Genomic DNA, 12,091 nt, shown 5'->3' with positions numbered 1-12,091 from the left:
TGCCTGATGTGAAAGTGTAAGTGAGAGAATGCATGGAAATGCTTGCATTCTTGGCACACAGGAGAATCTGAGGACAAGTGTTCTGTGAAAGGAAGAGGGTGCAAGGTGGAACAGGATGCAAGCAGGCATCTGAGGAAGGTGTCACAACTGGACTAAAACCACTGAGAGCAAGCTCCTAAGTCCTGGCTTTGTCCTGCTCGTCCCTGAATCTCCAACCCCTGGTGTGGATCTTGCACAGAGTGGATGCTCTGAAAACGTTGGTTAGACTGAATGGAGCCCTTGCTGGACCCATGTTAGGGACAGGTTTGCAAAAGGGGAAGGGAGGCAGATGAGAGAGAAAAGGACAGAGAGGCAGGTGTGAGGCAGCTGGCAGGGATGAAGGGCACACAGAGTGACAAAGCCTGAGTGAGAGTGATGGAGATACCAGAGGACAAACTGTAACTTTGGCCTGTCTCTAGAGTCCCCATAAAACTAATGGACTTGTGATGGAATTGTTTCCAAAGTGTTTGGGGAGCCAGATGGGAAGCTTATGTCATTGTGTTCCTTTGCAAGCTCAAAATAATGGGTCCCGTTCCTGCCTGCGGGGGAAGGTAGGCATCCTCCACCGCTCTGTGTCCATCATTGCTGTATTGGAGCCTTCCCATCCTCTCTGCAGACGCCTTTTGGAAGCGCTACCTGCCCTGCAAGGCAGTCCTGGGGCAGCTGGGTGGGGGAATGTGCTGCGAGGTACAGCAGGCATGGAGAACTAGACGTTCCACCCTTATAACAAAAGATTCATCCCACATCCCCTACCGGAAGTGAACGCAGCACCAGAAGCTAACCAAGTCCTCAGGCTGGGTGCCTGGGGGGCTTTTAGGTCTTAGCCACACAGGAAAGCTGCTGGAAAACTGCACTGTTGCACAAATACAAAGATTTGTTAGTTAATAGTGTGGGGAGCAGAGAAGGAAATGGCAACCCACTCCAGTATTCTTGCCTGGAAAATCCTGTGGAGAGGAGCCTGGTGGGCTGCTGTCCATGGGGTCACACAGAATTGGACACAACTGAAGCGACTTAGCATGCATGCATGTGTTGGAAAAGGAAATGGCAATCCACTCCAGTGTTCTTGCCTGGAGAATCCCAGGGACGGCAGAGTCTGGTGGGCTGCCGAATATGGGGTCGCACAGAGTCGGACATGACTGAAGCAATTTAGCAGCAGCAGCAGCAGTGTGGGGAGAAGAAAAACACACTAATAAGGTCCTTCAGCTGTTTTGCAGATTACCCTGTGTTTCAGAGAGGTCCATCAACTTTGGATCTGAGTGTTTCTCCAGGCATAACCAGGATAGCTTCCCTGACTCAACTTGGGTCAAAGTGACATGGTGCTTGGGACTTCCCTGGTTGTCCAATGCTTAAGAATCTGCCTTGTAATGCAGGGGACTTGGGTCTGATCCCTGGTCGGGGAACTAGGATCCCACATGCTGTGGAACAGCTAAGCCCAAGTGCCACAACTACTGAGCCTGACACTCCAGAGCCCCTGCACCAAAAGTGGAGGGTCCACGTGCCACCTCGAAAGATTCCACATAACGCAGCTTAGAGCCGAGGTAGCCAAGAACTGAGAGACGAAAGAGGAATGTGCATTGATTAACAAGTATCACCAGTGCCTTTTTCCTCTGCTGGAATTCTTTAGGTCTTAAGAAATGCACTTAGGGGCCTCTCGTCCCTGGCCACAATGGCTGGATTGTTCATTTCCAATGAGTGGGTTTCCTTTCACCCCCTCAATGCCCTCTCTGTGGTAAGTAGGGTAATGGTGCCCTTTCCACATAGGAAAAGACATGCCAGCTTCTCTCCATTGATGCAAACAATCTGGAGGAAGGACGTCATTAAGGAAAACTCTGGGTCCCCAGAGTTGGGGCAGCTGGGGTCTTTGTCTAACCCAAGTCCCTCAGTATGGCTCACACAAAACAGAGACACTTGGACTTCCCTGGTGGTCTGGAGGTTAAGAATCTGCCCGCCAATGCAGGGGACACAGGTTCAATCCCTGGTCCAGGAAGATCCCACATGCTGCAGAGCAACTAAACCCACGTGCCACAGCTATTGAGCCTGTGCTCCACAACCAGAGAAGCCACCACAATGAGAAGCCTGCACCCCAAAATTAGGGAGTAGCCCCAACTCGTCAAAACTAGAGAAAACCCAGGGTGCAGCAATGAAGACCCAGAATGCAGCCAGAAAGTTATAACAAATTTAAAACAAAACAGAGACACTGGCAGCTATGCTGTGACCACAGACAGAGGTGTGGACCAAAACACTCCAACCCCCTTGCTATAGATCCACTTCCTTACGCCAGGGTTTTCAAATTCCAGCAGATATCTGAGTCAGCTAGAGGGCTTGTCAAACACAGACTGTCAGCCCTCGTTCCCAGAGTTTGTGACACAGGGCACGGGGAGAGGGGGGTGGGCTCTGCCTTTCTAACAAGCTCCCCAGTGATGCTGCCGGTCTAAGGATTATATTCTGAGAAACTATTGCCTTAGACAGATGTCCTGCTTCTCAAAGCCAAGGATAAAAAGCAATACCTTTGAGATGAGCCCTGTAACTGCTACTAGCCTTAATAAGACAAAATGATCTCGGGTTTGTTTTTCGTTTGTGTTTTGTTTTTTTCAGCTTACCCAGATCAGAAAATGGGAAAGGAGGAAGAAAAGGTAAGTTTCAGGGAGGAGAAGACCTGGGAAAGAATGCAATATGAGGCCTGTTGTTCAGAGGAGAGGGCTGATGGGTGTCACAAAGGGAGGTCGTGGGAGGAGAGCCAGAAGGAACCTGGGTGCTGAGGTGGGCAGAGGAAGACAAGTTTGAGAGCCGACCGTTGGGCAATGAAAAGAACACTGGACTTGGAGTGCGAACACCTGCAGGTCTCTCCCATGAGGCCTTGCAGCTGCTGGCAGCAGCCAAGAAAGTATCTACTCTGAAGTCAGTCAGAGCAGATCTAACAGCTCTCGTGGGCAGAGCCCGCCAAGTTTCTGGGTGGGTGAGCCCGGTCCAGGGCCCTGTGCCCAGCACTCTATTTGTACTGGGACTGAGACCCAGGGCAGGAAGCCACCAGCCCTGCAGGGCGCTCTGGCAACCCCCTGCTGATTTCTCCAGGCTCCCGGCAGGCTTGCGGAGGGTGAGCGTGGGCAGCCGTGACTCAACCAGCCTCGTGGGGAGGCAGAGGCTGCCGCTGCAACCCGTGCTGCCACGGAAACAGGCTAAATCGATCCCAGATCCCTGGAAGGGCAGAGAACAAGCTGCCCGCCACTGGGGAGCTGGGAATGCTTCTGGGTTCAAACACCCAGTTGGTGAGCACAGCCTGAGCTGTGCTGGTCACGGAGCCGGCTAGAGGCCAGCAGCAAAGAAGCGGGTGCAGCCACCTGAGCAGGCGACAAGGGGTGACAGATTCCCCACCCCTGCTGCCTGTGTCTGATGGTAGCAGCAGGGTTGGGGGGTTGTCGGGGGGACACAGGGCCCTTGGGCACTAGGCAGACCAGTCCATGCAGGTCCTCCTCCTAAAATCTGTGGGAAATCTGGGCTTACTGGTGGGGTGGGGAGAAGAGACGAGAACTTGACTCTTCACTCTTCTTGCTCTAATTCTATGAAGCTGCTCCCTCGCCACACGACATGTCCACAAATACACACCAAGAAGAAGAGGAAACTGAGGCCAATGACCTAAGCAAAGTCCCACAGCTTTCAGAGGCAAGAGTCAGGCTGGCCTCCTAATATCCTGAGCACTAATCCCTCATCATTTTTCTACTAGACTCTGCGACTTAGCAGCAGCTGCGTCTCAAGGAAACAATGAGTCTTGAGCAATTGGCTTTGCCTTCAAAATCTGCTCTCTGGAGCTGTGGGTGGTGCAATTAATAACATACTCTGGGGCTTCCCTGGTGGTCCAGTGGTTAAGAATCCATTTGCCAATGCAGGGAGCATAGGTTTGATCCCTGGTCTGGGAAAATCCCACATGCCACAGGGCAATTAAGCCTGTGGGCCACAACTACTGAAGCCGGCACCCTAGAGCCGATGCTCTGCAGCAAGAGAAGCCACCGCAAGGAGAAGCCCGAGCACCTCAACTAGAGTATAGCCCTTGCTCACCACAACTCAGGAAAGCCTGCACGCAGCAATGAAGACCCAGGGCAGCCAAAAATAAATAAAACAATAAAACATACTCTGCTCTTCCCAAGAGCCTCAGTGAGTCTTTAGCCTGCTTTCCCCACCTTCATCAACTCCTAAGCCAGGTGATCCACCAATCAGACAGTGGAAACCCCAAGAGTTTGCAGTTTCCCCAACATCCATCCATTATGGCGTCCTGGGAACAGAGGTAGAAGTGGGGCTCTGGAGTCTTTAGGCCAGCCCTCCCTGGGGTGGTGGATGTCTGCACTCACTGGTGCCACCTGGTGATTCTCAGGCCATTTCCCATTGTCCCGTCTATGGAGTCCCAGCTGAGGCTCACACCTGGCTGTGGTGGCTTTGGCACATCCTCAAGCCCCAAGGTCCCTCCATCCCGTGCAGCAACCCCCCTCAAGCCCCACTGCGGCCACTTTGGACCTGGCACTTCCTCGCACCCCTTGCCTAAAGAGGGAACAGCGAGGGACTTTCCCATTTCATGCGTGAGATGAAGGCTCCTGGGTGGATCTCTACCTCCTTCCTGCCTTCCTCCTCCCTTGTCCTGTTTCAGGAAAATCCCTTCTGCATTCAAGATCCCTTCCCTCCCCTTGCCTGTCTTTGATCCACTAATTATCTCCATTCTCCTAATGGTTCATCTTCTGCTTTTCTGTGAGCTTCTCCTCCTCAGACTATAACCATGTTTCTGTCTCTCCCATATTAAAAAAAAAATAAACAAACCCAACTAAACCAAACACGTGTTCCACTCTGGTTACTCTTCTTCCCTCATGCAAAGCTTCTTCTCAGAGCAGCTTGCACTTTCTCTCTCTCCTTTCTTACTTCCCAAGGGGTCCAGATCCCTCTATGTTGCCCAGCATCTCTACTCCTCCACTCTTCCATCTCTACTCTCCACTCAGTTCCCCCTTGCTGGTATCCACCGTGGGCACACCAACACCTGTGACTATCTCAGATGTTCTAACACGTCTAGTCCTCGGGATGCCAGAGGGAGCTGGGCTTCAAGTAGGGGAGTCCCAGCTGCACACCTCTTGAGCCCCAGAGCTTGTTTTTGTGTTCAAGGTTTCCTCAACTTCAACCTTTGCCCTCCGCGAGACAAGCCGAGTCCCAGGACCCTTTGCTGCAGCACTTGCCCTGAAACACCACTCCTCGAGCAACAAAATACAAAGAAACTGTACGGGACTAAAAATGTGTCGTGCACAGTCAGGGCAAATTCTGGCCCCCAAAGACAGAAAAAGATCCCAAAACTCAACTGCTACTTTTGAGGAGTCTGGAGCAAAAACAGGGTACTAAGCATACCCCTTGCACACACCAACACCTAAAGGGTGGACAAAAGCCTCTGCCCGACCCCTGGACACATCCCTACCCTCACCCCATATAAGGAACAAGTTCGCCTTCCCCTCTTGGAGTGAGCAAGCAAGAGAATCTGTTGTTTGTTCTCTCTCCCTCCTGCTGCAGCAGGGGCCCCAGTAGAGCCTTGCTTGAATTTCTGGTCTGGCCTCTCGTCAATTTCTATTGCCTGGGAAAGGCCAAGAGCCCTGGTTCATGACATCCCTACCCACCCTCAACTCCCAAATTGGGCTGTATGCCAGTCCACAGAACCAACCAAGAGAAGGGATGTTGGATAACCCTTTATCTTCTCTGAACCTTTCCCTACCAAAAGTATTTTATCCTCCCCAAGTTACAGAAGAAAATTTCCATTGCATGGCAGGTGGGCGAGCAGAGACCAGAGGGTGTGTATGGTAGGGAAAAGATGACCAGGCTCCTTCAGGGGCGCCAATGGCAGGAGCTGTCCACCCAGTCACACTGAGTCAATTCTTGTGGAATGGAAGAGGATCCTCCCCGAAGGACCCTTAGGAGGTAAAAGGAGAGGGTCTAATTCGTAGTCTTGGAGCTGAAGGGTAGGCTTGGAAAGATGTGAAAGATAGTGTTTCCTTTGATCAAAGTTTATAGCCAAGAACCACCAGGAAGGAAGGGCGGGTTTGTCTCCTGGGGAGGCCCCTCCTGTACCAGCTTTACAGGGTCTGATTTCATAGTGGAGGGTATCAGGCCTCCCTCTCTGGACACTGGCATCTCCTTGAGGGGCCAGTCCTACCATCGGCTGCCTCCCTTGGGAGCATGTGGCCCAGCTGGAGGAGCCTAGGCTCTGCAGGTCCAGAGAGGCGGTTCCCACCGGAGTCAGCCCGCAGCGGGGACCCCAGCAGAAAGGGCCTGAATCTTTGCTCAGGGCACTCGGCAGACACAGAAGCTCTGGACTCCGGGTGCCTGCTGGAACGGCAAGGCTGTTCTGTGACACCAGAGCCCAGGCTGGCAGTTTCTTCTCCCCTGGCTTTTGGTGCCCACCCTCCGTACTTGAACTTGGCCAGGCTCCTGGGAAATGTGCAGAAAAGCCAACAGACTTCCAGCCTCATGCAGATTCTTTCCAAAGCCCTTCTACATCCACCAAAATGGAGCCACTCACATTTCAAAGGGACCTTACAGCCCAGGGGTCAGCCCCCCTCTTGCAGGACGTCCGTCAGCGGATCCATCTGTCTGGCTTGAGCAGTTCCCAGAACAGAAGGTTCTTTGTTCAATTAGGGGACCTCTAGAGGGCACTTTAGTTAATAGAAATTTCTTCCTGATTTTGACCTAAAATCTGCCCCCTTATGACTTCTGCCCAGCTGGTTCTATTCTTTGGTCCTTGGAAGAAAATGTCTGTTCAATTATCTCATCCGTCTCACAGTAGCCAGAGGAGGTGAGGGTGGAATTATTGACTTCTTTTATAGAAAGTGGATAAGCTGGGGAAGTTAAGGAGCTTTGAAAAAGCTTCAGGTGAAGTCGGAGCTAGAACCCAAGTCCCTAGCCAGTTCTCCTGCTAATACACTCCCTTTCTTAATCTTTGCCTGTTATTATCAAGGACTTACTGTGTGCAGCTGGAATACCAGGTGGGGGTTGGAGGCATGGGAAGCCTGGACCCTCTTTTCAGAGTCACCAATTCTAGCTCAGGACAGACACACACACACACACACACACACACAGGATTTGAAACACTTGCTCAGTCAACAGACTGGGTGACCTCACCTTCACCCCCAAAGGTCAGCCTTCTTCCTTACTTTCGGCTGCTCCCCCAGCACAGGCTGACAGGTAGGAAAGGGAGAATGTAGAAGAGATAATTTTAACCACAGAAGAGCCTGAACTTGAAAGGAAGAAGAAAAAAGGCCTGAAGAGGAGTTTGAAAATGATAGCTGTCAACACTGGGCTTGGAAAGACAGAGCCTGTGGGTGTGTGGGTGGGAGGGGTGCTCACCGCTGCCAAACCTTCCTTGTGTGGCGGCAGGGAAGTAGGGAAGCGGGGCTGGTGCTGCCAGAACTGCAAACCAGAACCACCAAGACCTGATCCTAACAAAGGCAGGCCCCAGCACCTTCCCAGCACCTGGATAATTGGGCCAGGCTCCACCCCCCCCATGTGTTTTCATCTGTCTTAAAGGCACAGTGCCCTGATTCAGTGTTTGGTTGAGCATCCAGCCAGCAGCACTGATGCTTGGTACTCCAGGCTTCACTTTCTCTCCCTTGGACAGTGGCACTCACTCCACCGAATCATTTAGGCGCAGAGAGACCCAGGCTCCATTCTCTGCAGCCTATGGATGCCGGAGAGGGAAAATCCAGGGTTTTGACTTTAATTGTATGCATTGCTCAACCGTCACTGAGGCCGGGGGGACAGACTCATGTCAAAGGACAGCAGCCCCACTCCTTAATTTGACCAAGTGGCGGAAGGAGCCGTCCCCCCTCAAGATGGGCAGAGAAAACGGCGCTTCTCAAACCATCTTAGCAGATTGCCTTCAAAACAACTGTTTCGAAGTTCCTGGGGTGAAAGCCAAGTTACTGTGAGTGAGGGAGGGGGTGGCAGTTGTCAGAGGGAGGGCGAGCAGATGTCAGAAGGTGTGGGCCTCCTGAGCGAGTGACAGGAGCAGCCCACCTCCCGTCACCTGCCCACCTCAGGATGACAGGATGCGCTTCTCAGAGGCATGCTCTGGATAAAGAAACATCAGCATTCATCCAAGGAGGATGGGAATGGGGAAGCCTGTCCAACTCAGAGGTGCCCAGTCTTGCCTCGGGCTCATCCCAGCATCGACCAGGCTTCACCTCCTGGGTGTCGGGGACTGTGGCCTCTCCCCTCTGCCCCCTGGGCCTTCCTGGTATGTTCGGGGCTCTCCTCACTTTCTTCCCCTCTTTCTTCCAGCCTCATCCTCCCCTGAACTCAGAAAACACGCTGATACAACACAGAGGACTAGACAGATGTCAGGTCATGTGTCTCCCTGCCCAAGGCCACCCAGCGATCCTCATGTTACTCACATCCTTACAGCGGCCGCCAGCACCTCCCTCGACTCACCACCTGCTTCTCTTAGCCTCTTCTCCCTCCATCTCTGCCTCCTTGAGGCCTCCTCGCTCTTCCTCGAACACACCAAGCAGGCTCCTGACTTAGGGCCTTTACACAGCTGTGTGTGGTTAATGCCTTCGTCCCCTTCACATCTTTGCTTAAAAAACATGTTCACAAATGTTCACAGCAGCACTGTCCACAACTGCTGAAAAACGGAAGCAACCCACATTCATCGCCAGGTGAGTGGATAAAAATGTGCTGGTTTCGCCCAGTAGAGCATTAGGCTACAGAGGCTACCAACTCATGCGACATGTGGATGAATCTGGAGAGCGCGGTTGCCCGAAAGAAGCCAGTCACTAAAGGCCGCAGATTGCACCGTTTCATTTATACGAAGTGCTAAGAATCAACAGATCTGCAGACAGAAAGTAGACTGCCTGCCTGGGGCTGGAGGGAAGGAGAAATGGGGACCAGCTAGTGGGTACATGAAGCAATTTGCCATCACTTCATGGCAAATAGATGGGAAAACAATGGAAACAGTGACAGACTTTATTTTGGGGCTCCAAAATTATTGCAGATGATGACTGCAGCCATGAAATTAAAAGATGCTTGCTCCTTGGAAGAAAAGCTACAACCAACCTGGACAACCAATATGCTATATTAAAAAGCAGAGACATTACTTTGCCAACAAAGGTCTGTCTAGTCAAGGGTATGATTTTTCCAGTAGTCATGTATAGATATGTGAGTTGGACCCTAAACAAAGCTGAGCGCTGAAGAATTGATGCTTTTGAACTGTGGTGTTGGAGAAGACTCTTGAGAGTCCCTTGGACTACAAGGAGATCCAACCAGTCCATCCTAAAGGAGAATAGTCCTGAATATTCATTGGAAGGACTGATGCTGAAGCTGAAAGTCCAATACTTTGGCCACCTGATGCAAAGAACTGACTCATTTGAGATGACTCTGATGCTGGGAAAGATTGAAGGCAGGAGGAGAAGGGGACAACAGAGGATGAGATGGTTGGATGGCATCACTGACTCAGTGGACATGAGTTTGAGTAAACTCCAGGAGTTGGTGAAGGACAGGGAGGCCTGGTGTGCTACAGTCCATGGGGTCGCAAAGAATTGGACACGACTGAGTGACTGAACTGAGTGGGTACAAAGTTTCAGTTTGGGTGATAAAGGGTTCTAAAGTTGATTGAGGTAGTGGTTGTGCAAATTATGAATACACTAAAAACCATTTAGTTGTCCATTTTAAGTGGGAGTGTAACAGGGAAGAACTTTTGACCTCTATTACAGGCTAATCACTAAAGGGATGTTGTGTATAAGTTTAAAGTATACATAACAGCCCATCTCTAGAAACTCTGCCTCTCAGGTAATGAGCGTTAAGCTAAAATACTTTTGTTTAGCTCACAGGAAACATCCTGACCAAGCCTACCTATGAACGGTTGTATGAAAAACATCTCCTCTGAGTCTGGCCAAAACCAGGACCTTATCCCACCCCTTTTCAGTATATCAGAAGCCTGAGTTCTAACTTAGGGAAGATGGTTCCTTGGGATGCTAGTCCAGCACCCCTCAGTTGTCTGGATTTCCAAATAAGTTGCTCTTCCTTGCCCCACTAACCCGTCTCTGAGTTTATGGGCCTGTCATGTGACTAGTGGTATGCGCTCGGACTCTGGTAACCCTGGGTCATTTAGCTCAACGAAAGATGCCTGCAGGGGACTTCCGTGGTAGTCTGGTGGTAAGAATCCATTTTGCAATGCAGGCAATGTGGGATTGATCCCTGGTCTGAGAACGAAGTACCCACATGCTGCAGAGCGACAAAGCCCAGACGCCACAATTCTGTGCGCTGCAAGTGAAAAGACCTTGCCTAAGGCAACAAGATTCCACGTGCCACAGCGAAGACCTGACATAGCCAGGGGAAAATGCCTGCCAAAGCTCAGCTTCACACACCATGGCATTGCTGGATGCTAGTCTCAGAGGTGACGGTGCTGGTCCCTATCACCGCCCCTTCATCAGAGGATGTGTTTCCACCAATGGCCCCCTGAGGGGGTTTCTCAGAGCTGGGTGTGAGAGCTGTGTCACACTCAGAGCTGTGTCAGAGCTGAGTCCACACATGCGTGAACAGAGTCAAGGGCACCTCCCAGCTGGGTGTGCACGCCTGAGGAGAGAGCACTCGGGCATTCTGAGACTTGAAGCAGAGAGGGGTTGGGGGACATGACTCTATGTCCACCTGCTGCATTCAACGCTCAGTCCTAGTACAGATTACTCTAGGTCTGTCTAAAGCAGAAACATCTTTTTTAATGACAGAATTCTTCTTTATATTTTATGTTGCTTTAACTTTCCAGAACTTTAAACTTTGGTTCGTCTTGTCAAAGAAAGCGCTGCTTGGTGATGAATGAAGGTATGGCTTTCTGTGCAGCAACATAAGCTCTTTCGGTCGTACTTGTTGGGACCAGAGGGTCTGGCGGGCAGGGTGAGCACCTTAGGGCTAGCGCTGGCCCTTGTCGCCCCCTCTGCCCCTTGCCCCTACCATTGTTTGCCTTCTCCGTTTCTGGCCGGAAGATCGCAAGGCATTCCTGTCTTTCGGGAAGGCTCTCAGATCTCCCTCTTCGTCTTCTCCAGCCAGGTTAAATCCCCCAAACATAGTTCTATTCAGGTTATTTCCCTATTAATGGCCCTCCATGGCTTGTCACAAAGCGTTCCAGACTTGCATCCGACTCTATGCTGTCTCCTCAGCCCAACAATCAGCTGCCACCCTACCTGAGCCTTGTGCTGCAGTCAGGCTGCACTTGGGTTCCCACGTTTCCTCTTCTCATGCCAATCCTTTCCGCTTAGAGTGGCTTCCTTGTGGCCTCCTCCTCATAGCACCTCCTCCAGGAAGCTCTCCAGGGCCTCTCGGTTGAGTGAGCTTATAATCCTTTCTGTCCCCTCGGGAATCTATTTTGTCTTCCTCGTGGTGCTGTGCACCTTCTGCCTGGCTGGAGTCATTCTTATCCACTGTTTCTCCACAGTAGAAACAGCACTACTGTTCACTAGTAGAAACTGTTGGTCCTGAAGGCCAGGACTTTTCTCATTCTTCTTTGTAATTTCAAATACTTGGCATGCAGCAGACCCTTAACAAGAGTATTCAAAGTGTTCTGACTGTGATCCCACTTCTGATCACCAACTAAAGATTCTAGCCACCAATTTTCAACACATGTGTTGTTGGGGCAGTGGGGCAGAGTCCCACACATCCTAGCAAGTGCCCCCCACCAGCTGGGTGTCCTACAGTTGAATTCAATTCTGACATTCAACCCACCGGTGGCATCAGATTCCACAGGTTAAGGGCTCAGTCCTACAAGACTGCCCTCCCCATCTCTCTCTCACACATACACACACACACACACACACACACACACACACACATGCTTCAGATGCCAATCACAACTCCAGGTTGCCACCTATGTTCCTGACTGACCAGTTATAGATTGGAGGTTCCAATGACCCTCTCTTTGGGTTCAAATAATTTGCTAGAGCAGTTCACAGAACTCAGAGAATATTTTACTCACCATATCACCTGTTTGTTGTAAAGGGATACAACTCAGCAGCAGTCAGATGGAAGTGGCGAGTAGGGGAGGGGATGG

The 12,091-nt window shown here is 51.2% G+C and overlaps 1 protein-coding gene across 17 annotated transcripts in view; it reads right to left on the bottom strand.

Moving 5' to 3' along the window:
- The window catches only part of SIPA1L1 (signal induced proliferation associated 1 like 1), a 512,605-nt gene extending 500,810 nt beyond the window's left edge, over positions 1-11,795 (bottom strand). For 13 of the 17 annotated variants that reach the window (XM_055538534.1, XM_055538533.1, XM_055538519.1 and 10 more), the window contains exon 1: positions 7,402-7,527. The gene's annotated coding sequence lies outside the window, so the exon portion shown is untranslated. The other 4 variants (XM_055538505.1, XM_055538504.1, XM_055538503.1 and 1 more) reach the window with 4 other exon arrangements.
- Between the last annotated feature and the right edge of the window lie 296 nt (positions 11,796-12,091).

This window comes from Bubalus kerabau, chromosome 10 (assembly GCF_029407905.1).
Source record: "Bubalus kerabau isolate K-KA32 ecotype Philippines breed swamp buffalo chromosome 10, PCC_UOA_SB_1v2, whole genome shotgun sequence".
Taxonomy (NCBI): Eukaryota; Metazoa; Chordata; class Mammalia; order Artiodactyla; family Bovidae; genus Bubalus; species Bubalus kerabau.
The sequence above is the reverse complement of the archived record's forward strand: the minus strand, read 5'-3'. Positions and strand labels throughout refer to the sequence as shown.